The 27,715-nt window shown below is 46.4% G+C and overlaps 1 long non-coding RNA gene across 2 annotated transcripts; it reads right to left on the bottom strand.

Moving 5' to 3' along the window:
- Window positions 1-1,908: 1,908 nt before the first annotated feature.
- LOC103893582 lies at window positions 1,909-27,219 on the bottom strand. 2 transcript variants are annotated; one of them, XR_657264.2, is made up of 4 exons: window positions 27,050-27,219; window positions 19,580-19,747; window positions 9,309-9,414; window positions 1,909-8,797 (listed from the first exon to the last, which is right to left on the bottom strand). It is a non-coding gene; the product is annotated as an uncharacterized LOC103893582 (long non-coding RNA). The 2 variants fall into 2 exon arrangements; XR_657263.2 differs by having other exon boundaries at window positions 1,909-9,414.
- Between the last annotated feature and the right edge of the window lie 496 nt (window positions 27,220-27,715).

Genomic DNA, 27,715 nt, shown 5'->3' with positions numbered 1-27,715 from the left:
AAGGAAACGTACTCTGCCTGTCAAGATGCAAGAAGTACTATGTTGGTTTTCATGCAACTTTTGGATCATTTTACTCTGGACAACTTTAACTCAATATCCATTGTTTATTAAGTAGAAATACATTTGAAGGAAGCTGTTCCTGTTGTGGCCCTAGCTTGAGAGGGTGGGTACAGTGGTTGTATAAGTGTCTAGAAATCAGATGATGTTACAAAGTGGATGGCTGGCAAAAAAATAACCATTGGAAAAAGTGCTGTTTTAAGGAGTAGAGGCTGTCGGTGAAGTTAGCAGCTGCTTGATCTCCTCCCACGCTGTAATTCTTGCTCCTAGAACACTGATTTCAAATGGTGCTAGATACAAAGTGGGAAAATCTAAGCCACCATGTGAAACCAGCTTCCAGAGGAAGACACATCAAGTGCATGGCTGCAGGCTGAGAGAGAAAATCCTTCATCTCCACCGTACCTAGAGAAAAATTCATTTATTTAATTTTATTAGAAAGTAAGACAGTGAACTTCGGGATAGTATTTTATTGGACACTTTTTTTTTTGGCATCTTGTGAATAGTTGAGGCTGATGTAGGAGAAACGAAATAATGTAATGAAGAAACCCACCACTCTGGCAATGACTGTAATTTCCTTTCATGGCCAGGTGGAATATACTGAAGCTCTTACCAGCAAGTAGCGAAAAAGGTCTGACTTCTTTATAGTGCAGAGTATGCTACTGATGGGGGGGGGGGGGGGGGTTTTTTTTTTTTTTTGTGGGGGGGGGGGGGAGTTTTTGTTGTACAGAACACTTTTTTCATGCCATTGCAGATAGAACCAGGCTATAAACCTCATTCTGTCCAAGGTAGAGAGTGTTCTGACTTTCCATCACTTACTGATCTCGGCATCATCAGAGAGGACAGATCAGGCGCTTTTTGTGACAGGGAAAGGAAATGTGACTATCATGCTGGAACTTCCTTTGTCAGCTGTACTGCACGGCCTGTAAATAGCATGCTTTTCATAAGCGAGGAGTTGCAGATTTTTGTGAGACAAGTCTTAAATTCTGTAGGGACAATGAAAATAAATTGCACGGAAACTACTTTGAGTGTGGGTCAGAACGAAACCTAAAAAGGGAGCATTTGCAAATCTAACTGTAAATGGTTCCAACGAAAGTTGTCGAGGAAGTAGGAGAGTGTGAAAATGAGTGGCTGATGGTTATTGGAAATGGAATAGGTCTGAGCAGTGCTGTAGTGCAGCACAGCCACGGCAGTTAACCCGCAGCGTAGGTGTCTCAGTACAGCGGGAATAGATGGGGTGTCTTGAAGCCTGTGAATGACTACACACATGCATAATTCAGGATCTATCAAACCCCGGCCACTGTGTCTAACCTGTGCTGGTGCAGAAGCTGATGTAAAATGGAATAAAGTGCGGCAGAAGTGGAGTTGGGAGTTTCACTTATTGATGCCCTGGGTTTTTGGCAACTCTTTGCATTAGTTTTGTAACCAGATCCAAGAATCTGCTTCAGTGCCTACATCCTAATGCACACCCACAGACAGCAGAGGAAAAGCTCGGAGAAAAGAGCATGTCCTTTGAAGAAGGGGGGGTGGAGGAAGGGGAAAGAACTGTACTAGATTACTGTGTCTGGATATTTATTGTAGTTTCTAAATCCATTAACTGGGGCAACAGGGTGAAAGACAAGTGGAAAACAGGTTCCCTCCCCAGTGTCTGTCTTGCTGGCACAGTTATTTATGAGGCACCCTGTATTATCAGCGTGAAGATTTACTACTGAAAAGCTGGACCGAGAGTTACTCCTGACAAGAGGTCAGGTGCAGCACAGATAAAGTACCACAGCAGCATCTTTCAGAAACAGGCTCAAAGTGAGGGTTGCTTTGTTTTTTTTCTTGTCTCAGTAGCAAGCATGTGCCTTAACAGTAAAAAGAAATCTTTATTAGGGTTTTCAAAAACAGTTGGTGGAAATGTCACTTATGTTTGTGCTGCTGAAAATGGGAGCTTCTGTAGAGGTGTGAGACTTCCAGAGTCTGAACTGAGTCTGAACACCTATGCATACCTTCCCCTTCCCTCTCCAGAAATATCATGCAGCAGTTGAAGACCAATATTTTGATTGGTCATTGATTATGTATAGCTTGATAAAACCAGGTTTCACTTCAGCATAATTAAGATGCTGCTGCCCCTCCTCCAGGCTACCTGAAGATTGTCCTATGCCTTAACAAGCTCCCCTTCCTTCCAAGCAGCCAGAAGGTGTCAGCCCTTTCTGCCAAACTGCAGGTACACCTTTTATGAAGGATACGTCTGTGACAGTGTATGCTGTTCTTTCCAAACCTAACAGCATGCTTGGGCAGGCAGCATGCGGAGGGGAGGAGAAAAAAAGAGCGCAGTTCAAGATGCTGTGATATGCAGCACTCAACTATTAATATGCACACACGCAGAAAAAGAAACCAGTGCTTGTCTCAAACGTTTGCTGGTGTGTGTTGAATGTCTACATAAGGACATGCACATACACACATATGTGTGGAGACAAGCAAATACTATCAGCTATAGTGTTGTGGAGTTTTCAATAAATAATAGAAAAAGTACAATATTATCATTCTGCTTTTTTCCCCTTTTTTCAGACACATTTTAGTAGCAGTACTGTTCTGTAGCTTCTTTCAGAGGAACATCTCAAAGCCTTGCACAGGCTTCACACTGCTTTATACCTTCTACATGAGACAAAGGCAAAAAGGGAAGAAATCCCTGCCTCCCCTGTGAAAGGGAACTTCCTCCCTAGCCTAAGACCTTTAATCTAGTCTGCAGGAACAAGGCAAGCCGGGATGTCACAGACCTGATTTTTCACAACCTACAGCTTATAAATTAAGGCAGTTCTTGGGCTTCCACAGTAAGCAAAACAGATCTCTGCGTGACCCTGTGTGCATCGTAATTTTTCTCCTCCATTTTCAAATCGCGGAGTGAAACTCATGGTTCGTCAGAGACTGGTCTCCCCTGGAGAAAATATTCCCATTTTACATGCAGAAAATCTGAGCTCGATGCATCATCCCCACAGTCAAGGAATGAGTCAGACCATGGCCAGGTGCAGGACAGAGGGGTGTGACAGTACAAGTGGTGACCTGTAAGGGGAATTGAGTGAACTTCTAAGGTTTCAAAAAAGCTTCCTCAGCCCGGGGGAGCGTGTAACTGCATCTGTTTGTTGTGCAGTTCTGTTACTGTGTGGTGTTGCGTAGGTCAGGTATGGACAAATGTGCCCTAACTTGCAGCCAGTCATTAGTGTGTAACGCTTTCTGTGTCAGCAGTAGCACTGACCTAGGCTGAGTAAAGGTAGGGTAGATGCTGCATGGCTTAGTGGAGTTGATGACTGTGACTAGAAGATGGCTCTAGAGATGCTGCTGCTATTATGGGCAGCAAAAACATGTACTTCCCTCATGAGTTTAAAAAAGCATAATGGAGTTTGTTTTTTTTTTTTTTTTTTTTTTTTTTTTTTTTTTTTTTTTTGCTTGATTAGGACCAGAATAAAAACTCCAGATCACATTCCTGAGTGAACATAGTCTATTCCATTAGTCCTACTATCGTAGCCTTACAATTGCAGTATAAATAGTAAAGTTAAAAGCCAGGCGCTCTGGGTCTGCAACCCTTGTGCTATCTGCCCCCCCACCCCCAAAACCCGAAAGTAGTCTGAACACCGGAGTGTGGCACGCTGCGGGGAGAAGCCTGTGGAGCCTTTTGTCCCATTCAGCTCTATTTGAGCAATGGGACAGTCAGGCCTGCTTGACATTTGAGTCACTAATTTCAATTCCTATTAAGGGTAATCTGTCAGAGCACTCACTAGCATTTGTCTAACTGTGCTGAACTGTCACCAAGCTGCCTATCATTCTAACCCATTTTTTTAAAATGGTCCAATTGTTCAAGGGTTTGGGGGTGAGGGGAAGGCCAGGTTTTTGTTTGCTCATTTGTTTAACGTAGGGAGAAGCAGCTCTTTTCCAGATAATTTAGCGCAGGCCAGGTGATTGGCAGTGTCAGTGATGGCTGAAATTTGGCTTGTGATGAGGTCTGAGAGGTGCATCTTGGCCTTTTCTCTTTGCATGGTGGCCTCACTGAAGGCACACTAGTGCGTGGTTAACTCTTGCTGCTTTGGGGGAGTTTTGGATGAGTTTCGATAGAGCTCTTTCCCACCCGGTTTGGTGCCAGCCAGGATTCTCCTAAACAATGCTGAGCCACGGTCTAGCAGTCAGCATTGGCAAACAGGTATTGGTGGTTTGGATGCAATGAATGTCATTTTGAGGGCAAGATAGTTCAACACTAGCATTGACCCAGGCACACTGGGTGATGTGATGGGCCATACCAGCCTTCTTTTTATGGTTCTGCCGTACTGATCCACGTTTTCTGTGGTGCTTGGGTCTAACAAAGTAGGCTAAAAAAAGTGCAAGAGACCTTTAATTTGCAGATTACAGATCTTTTGGAGAAACTTGGAGATAGTTCATAACAGCACGACATCACTAAAATAATTAGGATTTATTCACAAGACCTGTTTTTTTTAAATCCAGAACTTTGTTTCAGACTGATAAGTAAAATATAACACTTACTTGCTATTTGCTATTGCTTGCCCCAAAGCTATTCTGAACTGAAGGGAGAGGTTTTAGCATGGTGACCATTCTAGGAGTGCTAGATACTAGGGCTACAATTTCTAATCTTCCGCTTCCCGTCTGCTCATCTGAAATTGCTTTGACTTGCCTGGAGTCATACAGTTTTCTTCCACCTTTGCTTTCATGAGAGTTCCTAGGCAAAACCACAGCCTGTTTGGAGGGCACAGGAACTACTGAACCACTGAATCCTATTGAGGATTTCAGATTTCACAAGGAACGATGAGGTGAAACTGGGCAAACTTACACAGGGGAAGAAAAGCATCGCACTTACATGACCCAGGTCATGGAAGAGCAGTAGGAAGTTGCAGCGCTGAAAACTCATCAAATTTAGCCATACGCAGCTTGACTGAACAGCACATTACAAAACTAACTATGCTAAAAAAAATTATCCACCAAAGTAGCTGAAACCAGAAAAGTAATTTTGTGTTCCTAGCTTCTGTACCTAAGCATCACCTTAGAATATAAAGTATTGATTGCAGCTCTTGAAGGCAGTCACAGAGAGATTATTGTTGTGATTTGTATAGTCAGTTCAGGAACATGGTGTTCCCCCAACACTACCGTTCCCACTACTTTAGGTAATGTCAAGGGAAGTCATATTTTTCTTTGTGTCATTTAAGAGACAAAAGACTGTCCTGTGCCAGGGAAGAGCATAAGGAAACAAATACTGCCAGATGTTCACTGAAGTATAACCTGCCCTTAAACCAGACATTTGAAAACATGCCTTCAGTACCCTGCCATATCTTAACACTATCCACAGTAGCAAGGACCTGTCAAAAAAGCTGGAGAAAAGCATTGACCAAACTCCTGGCTGACTCCCCTGAGCACGTGAGCTGTTTGGTTTGTACCTGTTCCCAGGATTCCCGTCATTCTGTCTATCACTGAAACTTCACTGTATGTTTGAGAGCCATCGTCAATGTTTAAGAAGCATTTGAGCTGTATATCCAAATACAAAACCAGTGGCTGCTGATGGACACCTACTATGCACCATTTGCACTGGATAAAGTGTTTGTGTGGGGAGCTGAAGAGATGTGCTTAACTCAGAAATAGCTCTCTTCCTTGGAAAGCTTAAGGTCTGAATCACACTGTGTTGGCTCAGTTTTTAGCAGACAAGCTATCACATATGCCTCCCTGTAGGCGAAGAGTCGTCACTGGCATCAGGATTAGCAGCCAGGTTCTCTCCCTTTGAAAACTAGAGAATAATGATACTAACGGCTAAGGCACGGTCAAGGCAGGAAGCTGCCCAGGGCTGGAGGCTTGGGGAGGTCGGCTAGCAAAACAGGTAGGTAGGCTAGCAGGAAGGATCCACTCGTGTCCGTGCTTGGCCTGCACTGGCCCCCACGTTCCTCTCTGTTCGAAAGGAGCCAGATAACATGCCCCCAAATTGAACTTTGTTATTGCAAAGATGGGGACAAAATAAGTTATTTTGCTCAAGATCCTTGAGGCATTAACCACTCCACTGCTGCCTATGAAGCTGAGAAGACTAGAGCCAGCCCTAACATACCCATGGCTGATGTTGCCCTGAGTCAACTGAAAATACTAGTGACATGGACAAATAGGAACACCGGAGAAAAATGTGGAAACCTGGGAGGGGACAAGGCAGTTATTGGGCTGAGGTACCTGAAACTGAAAGCTCATGGGAGACAACACTAGCTTCACAGACGGTGGTGAACTTAGAGCAGCCTGCGGAGTCCACCTGATAACGACTACAGGAACAGAAATGCAAATATATGCAGACACTTTTTTCATATTTTTTTTTCTGGAACACAGTGTAAGTTGATGACTAGTCCTTAAATACATGCCGCTCCTGATTCCCAGCAGTCCAGAGGAAGTCTTGGGGAAAAAGGGGATGAGGGAACTAGTGCAAAGTTTTTGTAGTTAGCTCAAGAAACAAATTATAGATAGGGATTTTAAAACGCTTGAGAGATGCAGGATTTTTTGGATCTACACTTTTGGACTCAGTGGCCCACTACTGCAGTAGCACTAATTTTCAAGCCTCACCTCCAGGTTCAGGACTCAAGCACTGCCACAGTTGTAAGAAATGTGGATTGGGAGTTCCTGAACCAACTGGTCGCTGACAGTGAGTCAGGGGAATGACCTTGCAGCAGGCAGCTCACGGTACCTCTCTCGGAGCCATGCCAGTATAAACGGCACTGGCATCTCTGAATGCTGTTGAAACCATTTTGAGAGATTCCCACGTTGGCCGTTTCTACTGCCGCCTTTGCACCAAAACTTTTGGGTGGGTGAGAACAGAATAGAGTACTCCCTTCTTGTTCCATAACAAGGGCATCTTCGCAACCTAGGCTTGGGACTATCTATATCTACATACAGATATATAGAGGATACGGGCAACTCGTATCTCTTGCCTACATCTCTGTCCATTAGCATCAGCGATAGAGATACTTAACTGACTTAAATCTTACCCGCGCCCCCCCCTAGCCACACCCATATTAAACCTTAAGAAAACACCGTGAACAAGTTTTAGAAAAAATACACAGTAGCAGCGAATTTTCTGGATAGGTCTGGAAGTGATTTGTAAGAGGAGTGAAGGTAGAATACTTGGTATTTGGACATTTTAATGAATTTTCCCAAATAAGAAAAGAAAAACATTTGCTCGTAGACTTTAAGGTTCTCACAGCATCAGTAAAGCTCCTGACACAGAGCTCCACGCTGTATTTGTATGACATGGAAATTAACAGCAGCAGCAGCAGCAGCAGCGCTGCAGGCTTAGAGTCTACTCTGCGAGCAACAAAATGGCTAGGGGTGCTGTTGTGTTCATTCGAATTCCTTCACCGTTTGTGGGTGGTGAAATAGGTGGATGCCGATATCCCTACCACTTCAGGTATGGTTGCAAACTTCAACATCAATATTAAATTAATGTTCCTAACCGTATTCAAGCTTGTGCCCTCATCAGCTGAACTCCGTAAAGCACAGGCAGGAACCAACAGCAAAATTGGACTGCGTCACAGATGTAACATGACCATCGGCAAAACAAGTGCAGAAAGAGATCGTGGCTGTCTCATCAGTCAGAGAGCCTTCCTTCGATATCAAAGAAGAGTAAGACAGTAATGCTTTTAAATTTATGTCGTGAGCATTTGCAATCCCTAACTTCCTTTACCAAATTTTGTAGTCCTTGATCAGTCAAAACTCCCAAGAAAATTGCATGTATTTTGCCAACAGACCCAACGCATTAATGAACACTGCGTCATAATGCCGCACTAAGGCTGAGAGATATCATAAACCCCACTTTACAAAGGAAGGAAACCAAAAGACACAAAAATGAATCAGCTGACACAATGTCACACACACAAGTGTCAGAGGGAGGAAGAAATCACAGCTTGCCCAAGTCCTTTTGTGGCAATACGCAGAACACCATTATGGAACAGTTAGCCATGTACAGCTAACATACAGTAACAATACCATCCCTATGCGCAAAATCGCTACCGTCCTACAGAAATATGCCGTGTCCCCTTCTTAGCCTTGTTTCTTGCCAGTCCCACAGATTTACCTGCTGACAGTAACCTCAATTCCTGAGTAATGAGATTTACAGCTGAAGTTTAACATTGAAATAACTCCTCTTTTATCTCTCTCTCCTTACCCTCCCTGCAGTTAGCCACAATCAAACTATCACTGTGGCAAAAAGATGGTAGCAAAAGGACTAACAACAAATGCATCCCTACGCCGAACACAGATACTCAAAAAGTACGCATATGCCTGAGCAAGTATACCGGCTGCCAGTTGCACCTCCTTCCAAAGGACTGAGAAATGCCATGAAGAAGCACGAGCTTCGCAAATTAATGGGGTCCTCCACCCCACAGCTGCGATGGGGAAAAATGCAAAGGGTTGTCCGTTCAGACAGCACTCAGTAAAACAGACTCAACCCACCCGTCTTCCATGCAACCGAGCATCGTTTCTTAGTCCAGCTCCTGGCTGTACAGAATTACCTCCGCGGCTGCCTTGTACTGTTCCTATATGTGTGTGTATTTATGCCTGTCCAGCTTGCTGCAGGGACCACCGTTGTTGCTGCTATTCCTGTTGTTCCCCTGCTCTGCGGAACTGGCGCTGCAGGAGGCGAGGATGCTCCAAGGGAGCCAGCTACAGCCAGCGAAGGCTCAGTGAGTCAGGAGGGGTTGTGACGACTGCAGTAAGAGTCTGAAATTCCCTATGGAATCTGGCAGAAAACGAGGGGAGGCAAGAAAGGTGGAGATGGGAAAGAGGAAAAAAAGTGGGGAGTGGCACCTACTGTCTGTTTTCTTCTTCCCCCCCTGTTCCTACCACCGCACTGCCGTTGGAAATGGCATCCTCCCCTCTACGGTACTGCGCAAAGGAATGGAGTCGGGGATAAAACCGCAGCGCGTACGGCCTTTGTAACCAAACAACCGAAATTCGGTCGGGGTGGGTGTCTGTGTGTAAATACAGCCCTTCTTTCTCTCCCTCTCTCTCAGACTGCCGTTCAGAGGACAGGCTGCTGCTGAAGTAATGGAGACGGCGGACGCAGTATGTTTGAGCCGGTTCTGAACCCAGCGGTTGTTGCTAAACAACCGGACCTGACGCTTGAGATGTCAGCAAGTGAGTAATACAGATTAAATGCTTATGCTACCATATCCTTAAACTTGTTTAAGCCTCGATATGATGAAAGGCTATGGAATAATGTTCCCTGCTGTATGAGAAAGCAAAGTTACCACTCCACTGCATAATCGGGAGACTTCCTCGGCCAGAAGGACCAAGCCCAAAGCTGGTTGTGTCCTCAGCACTTCCAGGCAGAGTTGCCATCTTCATTGCTGGTCGCTTTAAGAAGAGAGGTGAAAAAATAGTATAGTAAATGGTTAAGAGAGAAAAATGTTCTCCCCTTCATTTCCTCATGCTCTCTCTGGAGCTGCTCTCTGCCCTCAGTCTCCCATTTATCCTTACCCAGTCCTTCCCAATCCTCCTTCAATCCCTGCTTTCTAACGCTGTTATTTCTTTTGCAAACCTTTACAGACGCGTCACTTAGGGCTGTCTTGATGTTACCTAGCCTGTGGCAAGCTCACCCTTATGCAAACAAAAGCTGAGTTTGGGCAAGAGTCTTTTTCGCTTCTTTAATTATTCCCACGACATGATTTCCAGGTGCAATCCCTGCCCCAAGCAGTTCACAGTCCTGCTAACACTTAACCACCTTATAAGGGAGAAGGAGGAAAGCAAGCAAGCGAGGAGAAAAGCCCCAAACCCCAGTACTTTCCCCTTCCCCGTGGTTTGCAGCTCTGACACGTCATCGTCACCACGGCACGGCGAAACGAAACCTCCCCGGCACCCGCCCGGGGCACCCATGGGTGCGGGGTCCGGCGCCCGCCGCACCGAGGAGTTAACGGCTTCTTTCCTGCCTGCTGCCCCTGCCCGAGGGGCACCCAGCGGCCCCCGGGAGCCGCGGCGGCGGGCAGGGAGCGGGCAGGGAGCTGCCGGCACTTTGAAGCAAGTGAAATCAACGTTGAGATTTGACACCCAGTCCTCGACCAATCCGGGAGGGCTTTTCACCTGCCATCACCTCCTCCGCCAATCGGACGGCGCCTTTGGGCTGAGAGCCCTCCCCGGCCAATGGGGAGCCAGCTCTGCCACTTAGTTAATGATGCAGCAGTACAGGGAAGACTATCACATGTGAGCTGGAAGGCTGCCAACATGGAGACACGGAGAGAGCAAGGTAAACAACTTTCCAACGCCAAAATGATGACATTTAATCCCTAAATGCTAGCTTCCCGTCTCGACTCATCCTTAACCCCTTTCAGCTGGTGTGGAAGCGTCTGGAAGGCACCGTCTACCTGTCCCCGGTGCTTTTAAAAACTGGACGACATGCCCTGCAATGATCACTGCGTCACCGTTTACCACTTTCCGAACTACGCAGTGACAAACCTCCAAGCTCTGAAACGCAGAGCGCCTGTTAACCCCTCCACCAAACCCTCGCCAACATGCCAGCCTTTAGGGAGACGGGGGAATAAAAAGCCCAAACAAAACATGAAAACAGCAGTCTTTGCAAAGTTGTCATCTCTCCCCCACGACTACTACCCTCCTCTGCAGTACAGCAATGCCGGCAAGAGTGACATTAGTACAACCTGTGCCGTCGTTCCATTGAGAAAACAGCTCTGACGCAGAACAGAGCAATCATACCCAGCCAAAATAATAATAAAGGCACTCTGGGATCCGAACTTGGGGACGCCGGGGGAAAGGGACGCCCTGCAAATAATTAAAATAGGTAGATGCAGCTCAAGCCCCATCCTGATCAAAGGGTACGTACGTGGGAAAGACGAACCGGACCGAAGAGCTCTGCCCGTGCACCATCTGCGCAGTCCTCAGCCCTCTGCTCGCTGTGTAGCGCCGCAGAATAGAAGGTTCCAGAAATTTCCTTTCCGTTAACCCTTTCGCTGTCTGCCCACTCTCCCTCCCCGCGGGATTAAGCGCGCCGGGTCTCCAGCATCGTCAATGGGCGAAGCCTCCTATGCCAACTAAGCCCAAATACGATCTTTAAATGACACTGGATGGTGGCAGGAGCCCACTCCCTGGTGTTGGTGTTACTTCTCTTTCTGGAGCCCTCTCTGCCTCTCTTGCTGCCTCTCTCCCCTCTTGCTGCAGCAGGGCTGTTGCTGGTAGACCTATCGACGGAGCTTGCTCTCTCACTCTCTCGCTGAGCTCTGTGACGCAGCTCTAAATTCTCCAGCCTGCTCCCTGTGTTATAAGAGCGGAACTGCAGCTTTCCAGGGAGCCCGTGCCAGCGGTGCCAGGGCCAGGCAAACCGAGGGGAACGTCGCTCCTGGACTCTGCACCTTTTTTTGGTAATTATTATGTTCCTCACCTCTGTTTCTGTGCTTCCTCCAAGGCTCTCAGCCTCGCATCTCCTTCTCTGCTTCTGAGTCATACTTACTAGGTTAACTCTTTTAGGATTGGTAGTCAGCAATAAAAATCTCGAACAAGCGCAGCTGAAACCACAGCCAACTTTGTGGTGGTTTCTGCTTTAAAAAAACCAAAGCAAATCTTCTTGGCTCTAAAAAACAAAAACACACACGCGCGCACACACACACGTTCCAGTAGAGAGTTAGTGCTTTTTGATTAACTGTTTCGGTGACAGGAACCACTACTTGACTTCCTAAAATAAAATATTTTAGGCCTACATCTTGCAAATACTCAGCAGGCAGTTACCCTGAAGCACAAGGCAACTTAAAAGGAACTGCTCCTGTGAACGAACACAGGTCTTTGGGGCATAAAAGCATGAGGCTACTGCTGGACCCACAAGACCCTGCTATGCTGGCCGCAAGACATTGATCTGAATTTGGTTCAGCCACTGGGCAGGTGCATGGTGTAAGACAAGGTACTGAAAGTGCTAAAAAGCTATAGGCTCTTCTTAATCTGAACAGTATTAATAAGTGTTCTCACACACACAGATTCAGAATGCTCAGTGTAGGCAGGGGAACTAATAACTGCATTCCTGGAGCCACCAGAATCCAAAAAATCTCTGTCAAAGAAAGTCCACAAACAGCTATGTATTTCAGCACAGCAGGCACCACCAGGCAAGAGAAATTTTGCAGATGGACACTCTCTCCTTGCCTCTGCCCCCTTGCATTAACTCTGGTGCCTTCAGTCAACTTCAGCACCAGGCAGGGGAAGCGGTGCTCTCCCGTCTTGGAGCCTCAAAACCAGAAAATGTGGAGGTGGATCGGCGGTAGATACAGCATCTGGGAGTCAAAGAGAAGCTAATGGAAAGCCAGCGCTGTATGAGGGAGTTCATGCGTCAGTCTGCATATACAAAAGAGCGAGCGAGAGAGCCAGCAGTCCATTTGAAAAACAGAATCAAGGGAGAGATCACTACTACACGGCTACATCTGCCATTTTAATTCCAGACTTCAGAGCTGGCTGCAAGCTTTGGGTTTTTCACTACAACCAAAGCTGAAGTAACCACTATTTTTTCTCTTCGCAGCGTCTGAAGAGCCTGAGCTATTTTGGGATTTGTCTGTACTACACTGAAAATGACACCTGTTACGCACAGACACAAATGAGAAGAATTGCAAGCTCCCGGTTTCTCAGATAATGATTCTACAAAAAAAAAGAAAAGGTTCCTATGAGCTCGGGACCTGGGAGAGCAGCGCAGGCTCTCAGTGTGGGGTGAAGGGGATGACCCTTGCGAATTGAACAGTCAGACACAAGTACAAAAAATGTAAAAGGTCCGTTGTAGCTGATGCAAGGGGAAATCAAACCTTCATGTGACCACAAGAAGTAGTGCTTGATCAACTAAATGCCAAGACATGGTTTCTTATGCAATCAAACCCATGGGACTTCAAGCCTTACATACACACTTTGTGGCCAAAGCTGCAAGCATTAACTACTTCAGTTAATGAAGGTAAAATTGTAAGAGCGCTACGGCTACTTAAATGAGTCAGCCAGCAGTGATACTCGCTAAAGTAGGCCAGTGTTTTATGTGATGTTAAGCTGTCTGTGCTGGTTTCAGTTACCGAAACCTGAGTTATCTCAGAAGCTCCACCAACATGCAGGGTCAGAGCGGATTTTCCGCGTTCCCCGTTCTCCCCGTTAGCGTGTGGCTGATTTACCACACACCAGCACTGTGCAGACGAGACAGAGGCCATCTCGCTGGACCTGCGCGACCCAGCGAAGCTCTGAACATGATTGCGTACGGCACTGGAGCAAGATAAAAGACTCGGAGGCTCAGAAATGGGACAGTTGACTGGTGCTTTTAGCTCACAGCGATTTTGTCAGTCTTGTGGTATATTAAGAAAGTAAAATGGAGCTTTGATTTATTTCAAATTATATCTTTTTGGTTGCTTTCAGGGGAAAGGCAGCATTTATTTTATGGTTTACTTTCATTTGAAAATGACCAGCCATGGAACATTTCTAGCTTTACCTGACTGTAAGTATTTACTTTTTGGTGGTACTCAGGCTCCCAAGAAGATTCAAAGCTGCACCGCACTGGGAAACACTCAAGTGCGCAACTAAGAAAACATGGCACAATGGAAAGCTTCAGCACTTGAAACTGAATAATGAGGCCCAAAAAAATAAAGTCGTCTTCTCACACAGTTAAGTCAGTTCAGTGTTGGACAGGCTTTGGCATTTTCTGTGAGCTGAAGTAAGGAAATAGAGGCTGTGATTCCATGGTAGAAATCTGTGCTGCTTTTCTGGTTTAAGTGGAGCCCATGTACACGTTTTGTTACTGCCTCTCCCCCCCCCCCCCCCCCCCCCCAAACTCATCTAAAAACAGGCAAAACTTTGGTTTTGTAAAAACTGACTACGAGGAAGCAAAGTCCCGGGCTAGAAAGCAAGCCTGGGAAATGGAAGTAATCCACGACCATGGTGGGAGGCAGGGGAGATCAGTCTCACCAGGCAAATGCGGTGTAAGTATCCATTCCAAAGTGAGGGGCGACCCGACTACAACTGTGCCATGGGTGCTTACAGTGTTGATAAAAAAACAAAAAAGTTTCGATAGTGCTAGACAATGTAATAAGATGTCACGACTTACAACTTGAACGGTTCAGGCTGGATGTTCGGGGAAAAATAAATTTCTTAGGAGGGTGGGAGGGATTGAACCCCCAGCCGTCACTACCAAGTCTACCGTCAATTAACAGTTTCCCTCGGCATCATGAAAGGATCAGGGAGCAATTCGTCAGTGAGCAGAGGAGGTGTGGGCTTGCCACTGCTTATATGCCAAACTGTACGTAAAGACGCATCCTCAGTTCCGTGGCATCTCCCATGCTATTTTCTGCTATCATGCTACGACGACTTTAACAGCAATAACTTACGAAGTCTGACGTTACAAAACTCTACGCACATCGGTACTGCGGGTGATAAAATAACCTCGGCCATCCACTGAGGAAGGTCCTTGGTCTTTTTAATGACGAACGAAACCCCCCTGGTACCACCCGCACTTTCAGCTTCCTGCTGGTGAAGCCTTGGCTCAGGTTTCAGTTTAAATGCCATCGGCCACACCTTCCGCCGACTACAGGAAACTGCGATTGTTAAAATCAGGGCATGTTCCTATTTAACTAAAAGGCTGAGATCAAATAATCCAAAGGCCTCGACTACGCCAAACAAATTCCTGGCCAAGGCATAGCAAGTCTGTGCAGCTGTAAATCTGTAACCCCTCGACCTCAATATCCGTGTAAATGACGTCTCGGCACATCATCTCGGGGAGCGGTTGGTAATAAACAGAAGGAGCAAAGAATCGGGCAGAGGTGGACAGGGGAATGTAAAAGTTAACAATAACGCTTAGCACAACATTCTTCAGTTTACCACCCAAAAGTCCTGAAAGTTCCTTTAAAATGCACAATAGTAGGTTTTTCAAATGCTGACGTGGGACAGCTCTTTTCAAAAACGTGAAATTTGTCAGCGCTACCTCTTCCTCACAAAACGCTCGCAACCTCAGTGAAACGATGTTTTCCAACAAAAATCTATTTCAGCACAGAATTCCCAGCCAGCTCCATTCAAGGAGTATCAGCAGAAACAGTAACACGACAGCCCATCTGCCAGGACTATTTCCCCAAACCCTCTCACCAGTCAGAGGGCGATTAATGTTTAAAATTTTCTTTTAATCTGAATGTTGTACTAGTAAATGGTCCTTAAAAAAAAAATCCTACTTAATTCTTTGCTATAGTAAAACAATTGTCTACACTGACCGCAAATAAAGAAGTAATGTTAGTTGTTACCTACAGGAACTGGTAAGTTTTTAATGTTTGTTTATTTAAAATTGATACAATTTTGCATATGGGAAGGCTGAAAAATAAACGTTAAATAATTTGACCCACATTGTATGTGGAATCAGGGTCAATGCTGATATGGAAATTCGGGAGTTCCTTGCTCCCAGATTTTACTCAAGTTGTGCCTCTTGCTTAATTATCGTCCTTACTGCACAGAAGGCCCCCAGTCAATTAGCGAGACGTAAACGTCATCTGAAACAGAAGCTGCCGGAACAGTGTGGCTTTGAGAGGAAATTGATAGGAAATTATTTCGAGGAGGTACTTTCTTTCATTTTTCAAAGAAAAGCAGAAATAAGACATTGAAGTCTTCCTTCTATTCTCACACGTACATGGATGACAACAACAGAGAATCCGTGGTTTTGCAGTGCTGTCCTAACAAGTCACCAGGACATGCAGACTTCCAGGAAACCGGAGACTTGCAACTCCAAAATAGGAGTATTTGCTAACACAGCTACCAGAGTCCATGAAGGGATATTCTACGTGATGTACCACGCGTCAGGTTTTGTTCCACTGTGACAACAGAAAAGTTACAGTCACAACAAACATTTAGGTTTAGGTTTTTTTCAGAAAGGTTTATTGTTTGCCAGACAAGTTTCGTTAGCGAATGCCAGAGAAATCGCTTCTGCAATATTTTCAGCACTGCCTATTCTTTGCCAGCCCAGTGCATACACACGCTGTTATTCTCACTGGGGTCCCAACCCACAGGAGGAAGAGCAGGCAGACGTATAAATAACAACAAAAAACCCTTCTGAAACAGTTTTAAAGGTGATTCCCTGCGCCTGCTTGGGTCTGCACAACTGACTGCGCACAGAGATTGGGGTGGGGGTTTTTTCGTAGTCCTCTTTGGGGGGGTGGTTCAAGGGAACTGGATGGAATAGCTGGTGTTGAAATCAAAAGACTGCAAAGCCAGAGGTGTGGGTTCGTTCCCAACAACTGTTGGGGATGTGCTGGCATTGGGTAGTCACATTTGCATAAAACGCTTGCATTCTTCATGCAAGCCTAGCCCACGCAATAAAGCAGGCACTGAAATGGAAACCTGCAGGTGAAAACCTAGCCCTCCCTTTGAAAAGCTGGAGTCCTGGAATTTGCCCTGTGAAGTCTAAGAAAATCCCAGCTGGAACTGCCGAGATCCTTTCCAAAGACGTGGCACCACATTAACATACAAGCTGCTTCAAAGCAGAGCTTATGCCCTGCGTTGAAGCCGGGTTCAAGGTATTTAGCATCCTCAACCGACAGCTCTGCTCACTCTGCTTGCTGTCTTGCAGCGTTCCTGGTCAGCACAATGACAAAAAAGCTGCCCGGAGGTTGGCGTGGCGGCTCCCCCGGACCCCCGGCCGCTCTGCCTGCGGTGGGAGCGGGAGCAGTGGCAGCCAGGCTCCCCGAGCTGCAGGTTTTGCTCAGTTCCAAATCTAAGGAGCCAACAGCGCTGAGACAAAAGTAATTATTTCAGCTATTAGCTGCTAAGAATAGAGCCGGCGGGGGTGCTGTGCATGGCTGAGGTGCACTGACAGCACAGTCGGAGGTAGCAGGGATTGCAGTGGAAGCACAGAAATAGCCATTCGCTACGCTCAGCACTTTGAAGCTTCATGAGTCACCAAAATACACGGCGGGGGGGGGGGGGAGACAGGGGGGGGGGTGGGGGGGGGGGGGGGGGGGCACTGACAGGTGGGGTGTAGAGGAAAATGCACCCTGCCCCTATGTGTAAAGCAGAACATGCCCCTGGGCTGATTGCTGTATTTTCTGGGAGAGAACAGCGTTTTGCTGAGGAGCCTGTTTTTTTCCTAAGGAGAGCATCTTCCCAGTCACGAGGCAGTGGACCACCCTCACGCTTCCCACCCATCGGAGAGCACGGCTGTAGCAAGGAAAACTTCAAGTAGACCTGATGCCCGTACGCTGCTTAAAGGTACTGTTCCCCTGCCCGGGGAGGGACACGGCCCTCGGGGAGGCACCGCGGCCGCTCCTTCCTCCCACCGCCCCGGTGCCTGGCCCCCCCGGCCAGTCTCACCTGGGGCATGAATAGTTGCAAAAGCCAAACATTACCCGGGGGTGGGGGGCAGCGGGATGGAGGAATCTATCGATCTCGAGCCAACTGTGTTTCACGGTGTTTCCCTAACTGCTAATCTTACTTGAAGTTCCCTTTACAAATACATTATAAAAGGTTAAACATATGAACAGCAGGTATTTAAATACAGGATCAGTGAACGATCAGGTGCTCAGCTGGCTGTTCATCGACATCTTTAACATCTTGTCCTGATGTTATTTAGCATAAATCGTACTGGTATCACTACATGTTTTTACTCAGTATAGCTTGGAAGAGGCGCTTTTCCTTCCGTGCTGGTTGTGCAGCCCAGGGTACAACACATTCCTGATCTATGACTATGTTTCCAAACTACATAGTAAAATGAATAATAATGATAGTAAAAGTTGTACAACTGTTTTTTACGCAGCAACCTTTGTAGTGCTGGATTTTCCAGCTATTGTACATGGGGAAAAAAAGTTATTTTGTTAAAACCACCGTGCCCGGCCAAAACAAAACCAAAAAACAACAAACTCAGGGTTTAAAAGAAAATTTTCATATCAATCCTGGGTGCAACTGCAGAAAGAGTCAAGCTAGCTAAAATTAAACATCTCAGCTAGAGCATGGACAGGGCACCAGCCAGCTTGCTAAAAATAGATTAATCCTAATTACAGCCACACTTCTGCTTTTTCAAGGTTTCCCGTTTCACGTGGGGACGCAGAGGCTGTGAATGGAGAGGGGGATTGGTGCCCACTGCGGCGGGAGAGGGGACGGGGGGCGCGTGCCGCCCACTATTGCGTAACCCCGGGAACACGCCGTCCTCCGGCGGGAGCGACGGGAGCGACGGGAGTGACGGGAGCGACGGGAGTGACGGCAGCGTCCCGCCTCGCCAGGCTTTGGCTGCCCGGCTCCAGCTGATCGGCGCAGGCTTAACTCGGCGACCAGCCCTGGAAATCTGCTCTCCCCAGTGAGCAAAACCAGACTACACCACGGAAAACGGGGTTTCAGGTAATGTGTGCTTTGCTGGTTAAAGATTTAAACATCGCCACCTTCCTACCGGCTCCCTCAACCGCTGGCAGCCCTGGGGGAGCTCGGCCCTGTGCCAGAGCTGCCCAGCGTGGTTAAAACCCCCCGGGGCGGTGCCGTGCGCCAGTATGTCCCGTAGGAACTGCCATAAATCCCTATTGGTTTTATTTCCTCCTGGACGACATTCACACAGAGAGCTGACTTACGATCTTGTAAGCAGAATTACAAAATGTTTAGTATGAAATAAACATATTTAAGCCTCTGCTTTCAAATTACAGTAGTTTATTTCTCCCGTAAAGCCTATAAACTACGGAAAACAACTATTTTCCCACCCTAAAGGATGTATATTAATTACCAGTTTAAATATTTAGCCAGAAAATTTATCGCTTCAGCTATAATAACTTAGTTTTGTTTTATCAGAAACCAGGAGTTAATGCTATGTTTTTTCCTTTCGTTTCTGTAGCAGCAATCACTAGGTAAGCACAAGGGCCCCTCTGCTTGAGATGGATCTCGGGCTGCACACATTGCTGCTGCTGCTGCTGCTGCTGCAAAAAACAGCCAGCGACTGAAAGACCTTCTAGCCGGTAAAACAAAGGAAAAATTCATCAAACACTCCTTCAGTATCTTGGATTTACGTAACTGAGGAACAACTCTCCCGCAAATACAGGGGGAACAGCACGAATTTCATTTAAGGTGATCGACTGAGCCTGTTTGGATGTTTTAGAAAAAAATAAAACAAGTCCCGATGAACGTTAGAACACAGCCATCACAAAGGGCAGGATCTGAAACGCCGACAGCATCGCCTCCAGGGCTGTCAGCCTGGCAGGTTGCACTGCGTGGTGGTACGGTTTTGGACTCTCTGGGTGGCACGGTGCTGGTCAGCTGCCTCCCCCCGGGAACACGGACGCTTACAGCCTGGCTGAGCGGCGCTCGGAGGACAGGGGAGTTGGGAAGAGGGTATCTCTCTGGAAAATACCTTGTTAGCTTTGAGCAGGACTGCCACTTCAGTAAATAGTATTTTTACTTATAGCTCATCAGAAAAGATTTCATTTTACGTTTTTGAGATTCATTTGCCCTCTGCACTGAAAGGCAGATCCAGGATTTGGGGCTTGCTTTTTGTATTTTTAATTAAAGGAGAAAGACACGCTGCAGAACAGCTGGTACCTTTGGGCTGACAGGCACTCACCTGGGCTGACAGAAATTCGCCTGCACATCCCTGCTTTGATCTCCACAGAAGGCAGTCCTGTGGCTCAAGCCTCCCATATCCCAGCTGAGTTTGTAGCAGAGATTTTGGCTGTCCTGCTGTCCTGGTTGTCAGTCTTGCTGTCACCTCCCAACTCCCCGGAGTTACACCCTGGGTACAAGAAAATCTCCCATTAGAAGTTTCACCAACCTTAATATGACAAAGCAATATTTTCCAATTGGGAAATGAATAAACAGGGAAAAATTTGTTTATAGACATTCCTAAGCAGCTTTCTTAGCATTACTGTGCCACCAGCAGACCGCATCCGAGAGCAGACCTCCTCCTTTTCCCCACTGCTTTACGGGATGCACCTACAGAAAGGTAGCGATGCTGCGTGTGTGCAGAGAGGCTTGGCCGTGACTTAGAAACACCTATGGATACGAGGGCACATCTCACTGGATGCATGTGTCTGCCAGCCCCTGCCTGGAGTGACTGCTTTTATAAGCATAGCGAGAGATTGGGAAATCTGCTGTGATTCATACGAATCGCTTCAGTCCCCACTCCCGCCCCCTGCACAGCACCCACGAGTGCCCGGGAGCTGCCAGACGCACGCAGAGCGAGCACCACGCCTGCCTGCAGCTCGTATCCCAGAGTATTTAAAACTTGATACCACAAATTATTTGCCCTTTTGTGAAGGATTCCCGAAATGCTTTTTATTTTTACTACTGAAAATTATCATATTCAGAGTGGTTTCATCAGCTCAGCTGAATAAACCGACACCGTCAGTAACCGTGGCGTTTCGCTGTTCCTGCTGGGTTTGGTGCTGGCAGGTACTGGCTGAGGGTTATCTCTGCCTCTTGTCTCAGCCTTGAAACTGGGATTGTAAATTATTTTGGCCAGGGATAAACTGTCTTTGCTTGTACAGCACTGAGCCGCACTGGCCTCTGGGTCTCAGCTGAGGCTTCTAGATGCTTCTAAAAATAAGTAATTACAAGCTACTATCTTTTAAAAATACTTGTATAAAGGAGGGAGCGCGAGGAGTCTCCTTCCGCAGCTGTTTTCTCCTCAAACTGCCAAGAATTTTTTTTTTAAACCTTCTGAACTGTGTCTTTTTGGTCAGTTCTATTCTGTAGCCTTTCATAAAACAAGGGTATGCAACAGTTTAAAAGTTAGGATGGGTATTTTGTACTTACATAGCAATAATAATTTGAAAACCACTAGTAAGTTCTAAAATCTAAGCGATTAATGAAATAAAAATGAATCTCAAAAATATTTTTATGCATGAGTTGATTACTCTTCCCAGCATGGAATTATTTTGCAAACAAATCTAAATTAGAGGTTGAGCTTTTCTTTTTCTTTTCCCCTAAGAAAAAACAGATATTGTCATTTTTTGAGATATTTTGGTTTTTTCTTACTTGGCCAATTCTGATTAGTCACATTAGTCCCACTGTAGATTTTTTTTTCTCTTTCCAGAATGGGAGACCTTTGTTTTGAGTGATTCCTTTGTATAATTTGTAAAGTAGAAAACAAAACACTAAACATTACAAAACAAAACAGATGAAAATACTTTCAGCTTTGCTCATGTTCCTGCCAACTATTTTCCTTTTTTTAAAAAAAAAACCCACACAAAATAGCTCCTTCTCAGCCCGTACAGGACCGTATCGTTTTACTGCTTTAAAGGGGAAAGGAGAGCTGAGGATTAGCTCTCAGTCTGCTGGAAGGGCCTAAGAAATGGCAAGGACTGGTTTTAAGCCTCTAATCCAGCTTCTAATACTATTCCTCCCCCCAGAAAACAAGGCAGTAAGAATATATTGTGATGAAGGTACAAACTTTTAAGACTTCTTTAAATACCTATTTTGAACAGCACACCAAAGCCATATTATTAAGAGATTGATAGCGTGAACACAATTTATTTGCCCATTGACTGTGCTGGACATGAGCCTCCGCTCTTTAGATCCGTTCCCACAATGTCACTTTTCATTCCTTAGGGCTGGACCATCAAAATGACGGCTGCAATACTTCAAAAGCCAAGAGTGGTATTTCCAGCAGGCCCTTTACCTCCTCTTCACTGATGCCTGTGCACGTGCAGTTTCTCTCTTTGGGAGACGGTAATAGCTTGTGCACGGTAACAGGCAGAAATCAGCCTGGCAGAACCGACCTCCAGCCGTGCAGTGCTGCAGGTTACTGTGAAAGAGAAATAGCAGCATCCCAAAGCGATTTCATGGAGCTTCCAAAACCACCTGTGAGTAACAGCTCTGCTTGGGGTAGAAACTTTTTTTTTTTTTCTTTTATTTTCACTCCAGGCTTCATTTGTTCCTTTGTTTGCCTGGGAGGTTTTCACCAAGTCCCGAAGACGGTCATGTTCTGGGGACACTCGGAACTGTTGCATGGCTGGCTGGTCCATCAGAGCCTGTATCAGCTCCAGCCCTCCGGTCCAGCTGAAGATATCTACTTTGCCTCCAAGATGAAACGACAGTCTAGAGGTGAGGTGCGTGCCTGACTCTTGAGAATTCCTCTTAAATATTCAGAGCGTGAAAGCTCAGAAAAATCAGAGCTTATGTAAGGCCTTAAAATTTGGGGCGCACCAATAAGTAATAAATAACAGGTCACAGGGCTGAGACGGGCTCCTTCTGCCAGAGTCTTGCAGGAGGCTGCCTTACCCCAACCCCAGTTCCATCCCTGAGGCTGTTGCACACAATGATTTCTCTTTGGCAAGTTTCGGGAAGTTTAACCTACAAACTCGGGGCTGGGTGGGGACTCGGGGAGTTGTGGTGGCCGCCGCTCCAGCTTTCACTGTCTCAGGTGTGCGCAAAATGACGTGGGATGTTGTGCTTCATGCAACGCTGGCCCGAGTTAACCCGTAGCCCTATTTTCCATCTGTAACCATGGCAACCTGAGTTATCTTGCAGAGGTACCTGTCACCCCGTGGTAGTAACACCCTGCTTGTCACAGCCGAACCTACAGTCCCACCGCTGGGATTGTCCATGTGCACATCCCAGTTGCCTGAAACTGCAAAGAACCCCCCCCCAAAAGCGAGGTGGTGTTTGCAGGATCACCGTTTCCAATGCAGTTCTGGCGGAGGCCGAGTGGGAGGTGGGGAGAAGGCAGAGGAAGAGCAGGAATGCCGGAGCAGTTCAGGCACAATCCCAGCTCTTGGCAATACAATCAGCTCCTTGGCAACGGGAGGAAGGTGTGTCAGGGTGGATGGGACACAAACACGCCGGCTCCAGCAACAGCTCCAGGAGAGAGGAGCATCACCACTAACGCGGCTCATCTAATTTTGCCATGGAGCACTTGAAAGGAGAATGAAGTAACAGCTGGAAAGAGCCGGAGGCCCGAGTGCGTTACACAGCAGCATGAGGGCCTTTGCTGTCCATTTTTATAAAATATTTTTCATACAACAGCATTGAGTTTAATTGTATTCAAGAGAAAGTTGCCTATACTGACCCTCTGCCTACACAGCAATTTCTCACATGGAGAAGGAAGATGGCTGGTACCATGAATGGAGAGAACAAATTTGAGGGTTGGACTAGATGATCTTTAAAGGTCCCTTCCAACCCAAACCATTCTGTGATTCTATGATTCGAAATGCCTCGGCCATTTAGACTATCTTGCAGGACTTCACGGTTGCCACTCTTCAGGAGGTACTGTCCATCTACTTGATCAGAGCAACTGTTATCCCTCAAAAGAGGAACAGGCCTTCAAATTTTCTGAGACCTAAATCATTAGAAAGGTTTTATAAGACTTTGCTGTCTTTTTTACAAGACACTGCTGCACTTGTACACTAAATTACCAGTACTGAGAAGCTAAAGAGTTAAATCAGAATCAGAGAGATCCAACAGATTCTCATAAAGTCTTTAAAATCAAGATAAGGGGAAGAGAGGAATCTATCTTAAATAATGAAAAAGACATAGATTCTAAAATTATTATTGAGTGGATTCTTAGTAGTAATATTAGAAGAAAAGTCATTTCTAAGCAGTCAGTGACTGCTGAGCTGGCAGTCCTACGCTGTAACTATGATAGTCCTGGTTGCACGGAGGCACCAAGACTTTAATTCCAATTAGTTTTACATTGAGTGTGTCACCCCTCACACGAAGGAGGACAGAAAACACATCTCTATTATTTTGTAAACATACAAACATGGTTTCCACACTCATTTCAGTATTGCACAATAGTACTAAAGAGGTCAGTTTCATCTCTGAGGAAAAGAATTGCATAGAAAAGTAAAGGCTGGTGCAAATGAGCTATCAGGAATTACCCACACGTGAACAGAGTTGCCCAGGAGATGCGGTGGGTACCCAGTGACAGGCTGCGAACCATCAGGGACCAGCAGCCAAAGCAGTGCATGGAGAACAGTGTGCGTGAGGAACAAAAAAGCGAGATGTCGGCGGATGGTGGTAATTCCGCTTCCCCGTGCAACGACACGAAGAATTGCTGCATGGTTTGGGGTGGGAAGGGAAGCTGTGATTCCAACAGCAGCACATGCATTAACCTTGCTGCTCTGTGTTGATCAGTTTTCCTACAGTCCCCATCCGAATATAATCCAGTAATAGAGCTTTTCTCCTTTTGAAAATGCTGTCTGGTGTTTCTGCCCACATTTGTAGGATGTTTAGTTTTCGAAGAGGTACATCTATGGCAGGGTAAAAGGTCCAGGATATTCATTAGAATTCAGGAGTCTGTGAAATGGGAGCTGGTGCAAGAAAGTGTCTTCTGGCATTTGGGGTACCCCGTTTCAATCATTGATAGGGTGAGAAGAGAGGTGCTCAAGGGGAATATAGGGAAGCAGACTGGATATGACAGGTGAAAATAAGGCCATCAGATGTGCACATCAATGAGCCAAGAATGACTGAGACCTAAATCCCAGTCTTCCCTCTGACACATGCTCTTTCATCAGGGCTACCTCCTGGGAGCTCCAGCGTCCCAGAGGGTTTGCTTTTCAGCCTCTCTCGTTAGCATTTCCCTCTGTGAGATGTAACAGATGCTTTCTGCAACGTCGTTCTGGAGATCTGCAGCTCTTTGCTGGAGATGGAGCATTTCTTCACCTCTCAACTGCAGGTAAAGGTGAAACATGTACGAGGTCACCGGCAGGAGAGTCCACGATGCCCCAGCTTGTGCGGGTAAGCATTTGGTTCTGCACAGCCTCGACACCGAACCCGCCACCCCCGGGGATGAAATCTGGGTTATATAAAGCCATTCCTGCCTCGAAACGGTGAGGTTAAAATGAGGTTGTCCAAGATGAGAGCTGCCTCAGGAGAACGATTCGCTGCCTGCACCAAACTCTGAGTACAGGTGAAAACTGAAACGCTCAGTGCTCAAATATACATAAACACACCGGCCAGGATGCTGGGAGCTTCGTGAGCACTCAGTGTGTTTGCAAATGTTCTGGAAAATGAGTATGCAGTGAGCTGGCAATGTTTGGAGAGGATACAAAATCAGTGAGGTGCATCCATGGTAAAACAGTGAGGAGTAAAGGACGGATCTCATGATGTGCAGTGCTGGGGAAAAAATTAACTGATTAAATTCAGAATTTGTAGGTTCAGAGTGATAGGTTAAAAAAACCCCACCAAACCATAACTGAACATATTCAAGTGATGGATGTGGTGTTACTCAGAAGTTCACGGAGAGCTAGCTGCAGGATGTGGGAAGGAGTGCAGCTACCTGCCATGCCTGTATGCTCCTTCCCTGGGTGCTCCCTACCAGGCACCGTGAAAGGCAGGCTCCTGGCGTGATGGATTTGCACAGTCCCAGCAGGGCAGGGCTAATTCTTATACTCGCATCATTCCATTTAAGTGACAAACTGTACCAAGCAGGCAGCGTGACGGTCCACAATCACAGAGCACTGTGAGGCTGTAGGATGCCAGATAAACACACCAGAGAGAAGTTTTATGCTGTATCTAACCACAGTTCCTACTCATTTCACAGCCCAGTATAGCCAGCACTGAAAACTGCACAATTAAAGCATTTTTAAAGGGTGCAAAGCCTACATTATTCCTTCTATCAGTGCTGTATGAAAACGGCCAGCTGACTGGTATGCTGTGGAAGGGCCACCACATGAAAGTGGACCCAGGTAAGAAAGTATAGGACTGTAACAGAAATGCTAAATCATACTTTAAAGGCAGGTGTTTCTTTTCCAGAATACTAATGTAATTCTTACAGCACAAAGAACAAAAGCTTCCTTCTGTAAATCCATTTCACAGAGACCACGAGATGGGGAAATCTATCACGCTTAGGTAACTGACGTCGGAAGGAGCTACTCTCAGTGGCCCAGCGTTAATGTATCGGTGAGCTTCGATGCTGGAGATTTAGTAATTCAGTAACTGGAGAGAATGGCAGTGATGGAGACCACCAAAACCAACACGCAGATGCCTCACAGCTTTGGACCATCGCAAAGAAAGAGACAGAAGGCATGTTATCAAGACCACACAAGTTTGTTTGAGATGGACCTACTGCCTTCTAATAGCATGGGGAAAAAAAAAACCACCCGACTTTCCATCTCCATGGTAACTCCTTCCTCCAAAGCACTTTTAATGCAATTTGTTTCCTGTTCCTCTAACTTCTTTGATGGCTTTAGAACAGAGCAGTCGAGGCTGAAGTGCTGGTAACACACCTACAGCAGGACAGTAGATGAGAAACCATGTCTTTGTCTTTGACAGCAAGTGACGAGTTGAGCTTCTGTCCCCTCCAAGGAGATACCTGTGTTACCATCACTAAACTGGCTATGTGCAGAATGATTCCTGACTGCAGAAAAAAGCCAAAGGCAAATTCTCTGCAGAAGACAGCAGGAGAGGATCAACACCGCTCCAGCCTCTCTCCTTGCAGGAGTTGGTATACGAGTTATACAAGTCACTTCTAGTAGAGGTCCCATCTCAGGATGGATCCCTATGTCTGTATTCCAAAGGGCCTTGGTTTGTGATGGTAGTATTACTGTAGATAACTACCCGTGCTGGCCTTTGCTGCTCTTAGCATCCACACACCCTTTCGTGTTACTGCTCTTTCCTGTTCATCTTAGAGGCCAGCCAGGGTGAGAACCCAGAAGGGCCAGCCAGGGCGATGCCATCTTATAAAACCCTGCTCCAGTCTGACAGAGTGATACTATGAAAGGGAATTAGCCTGAGTACAAATATTCACTCAAATGGACCATGAACACAGCCGCAGGACACTTTGTCAGCAACCGATAATGTAGGTAAGAAGCATTTTGTCAAATGGGCAGGACATGTCTGAGCGAAAGAAACTTTAGCCTCTTAAATATTGAAGTTCCAAAATTAAACCCTTGTTTATATAACGACTGGGTCACTGCTGCAGAACATGGGAGTTTGCAGCATTGTACCAAAAAAGGCCCTACGAAACACAGACCTTCATATAGGGCACTGAGTCTCCCGCAGAAGCAGACTCTGCAGCGTGCTGCTGCTTGCCATGGGGGCTTTCTGCTCGGCTCTGTCTCTCCCAGGCCTCCCCCCCCATTCATGTCCCCACCTGATCCACCTGCTCAGCCGGCACCGCACCATCTTGTGCAAGAATCGGGTGAGCTCCCATCCGCCGGCCGGGCTCTGCGCAGGCGGGGGGGCAGCACCGGGGAGCCCCATGCAGCGAAGATGCTCGCGGGTCGCTGGTGCCATTCGCCTCTGCAGGGAGGGGGATCCTGGTACCTGAAAGCAAAGGGCTGCTTTGAGACTTAACCCTGAAACTCAGATCCTCATCCTTGCTGCTGGGCGGATGGGGTGGAAAAGCAGGGGTGTTGCTGCTGGCTCCTAGCTAAGCGTGTTAAAAGTCCATCCTTGGCGTGTTTTCCAAAACTGTCCTTCCTTTGCACTGTCCTCTTACACTAAACACAGTCAATTTGCAGGCCACGAGTTGGATTTTGTGGATTTAAACAATGATGCGAACTGTATTTTTTTCTTTTCAGAACAAGGAATGAAACTGGTAGTGAAGACAAGAAGTCTGCAGTCACTCCAGAAAACAGTCGCATATCCCTGCTGCTTTAGGTTGGCTAGTCACAAATACCACCACAGCAAACTACAAGTAAGAAAATTTACTCACAAAATATAGAAAATAACTTTATGGAGCTTCCCTGCTGCAGAGTATCTTTAAAAAGCCGCCTACAAAGCCTTTTACCACATTACCTTTTACCACACACCTTTA

Source organism: Aptenodytes forsteri, unplaced genomic scaffold (genome assembly GCF_000699145.1).
Source record: "Aptenodytes forsteri isolate BGI_AS27 unplaced genomic scaffold, ASM69914v1 Scaffold142, whole genome shotgun sequence".
NCBI lineage: Eukaryota > Metazoa > Chordata > Aves > Sphenisciformes > Spheniscidae > Aptenodytes > Aptenodytes forsteri.
This window is presented reverse-complemented; position numbering and strand designations above follow the sequence as displayed.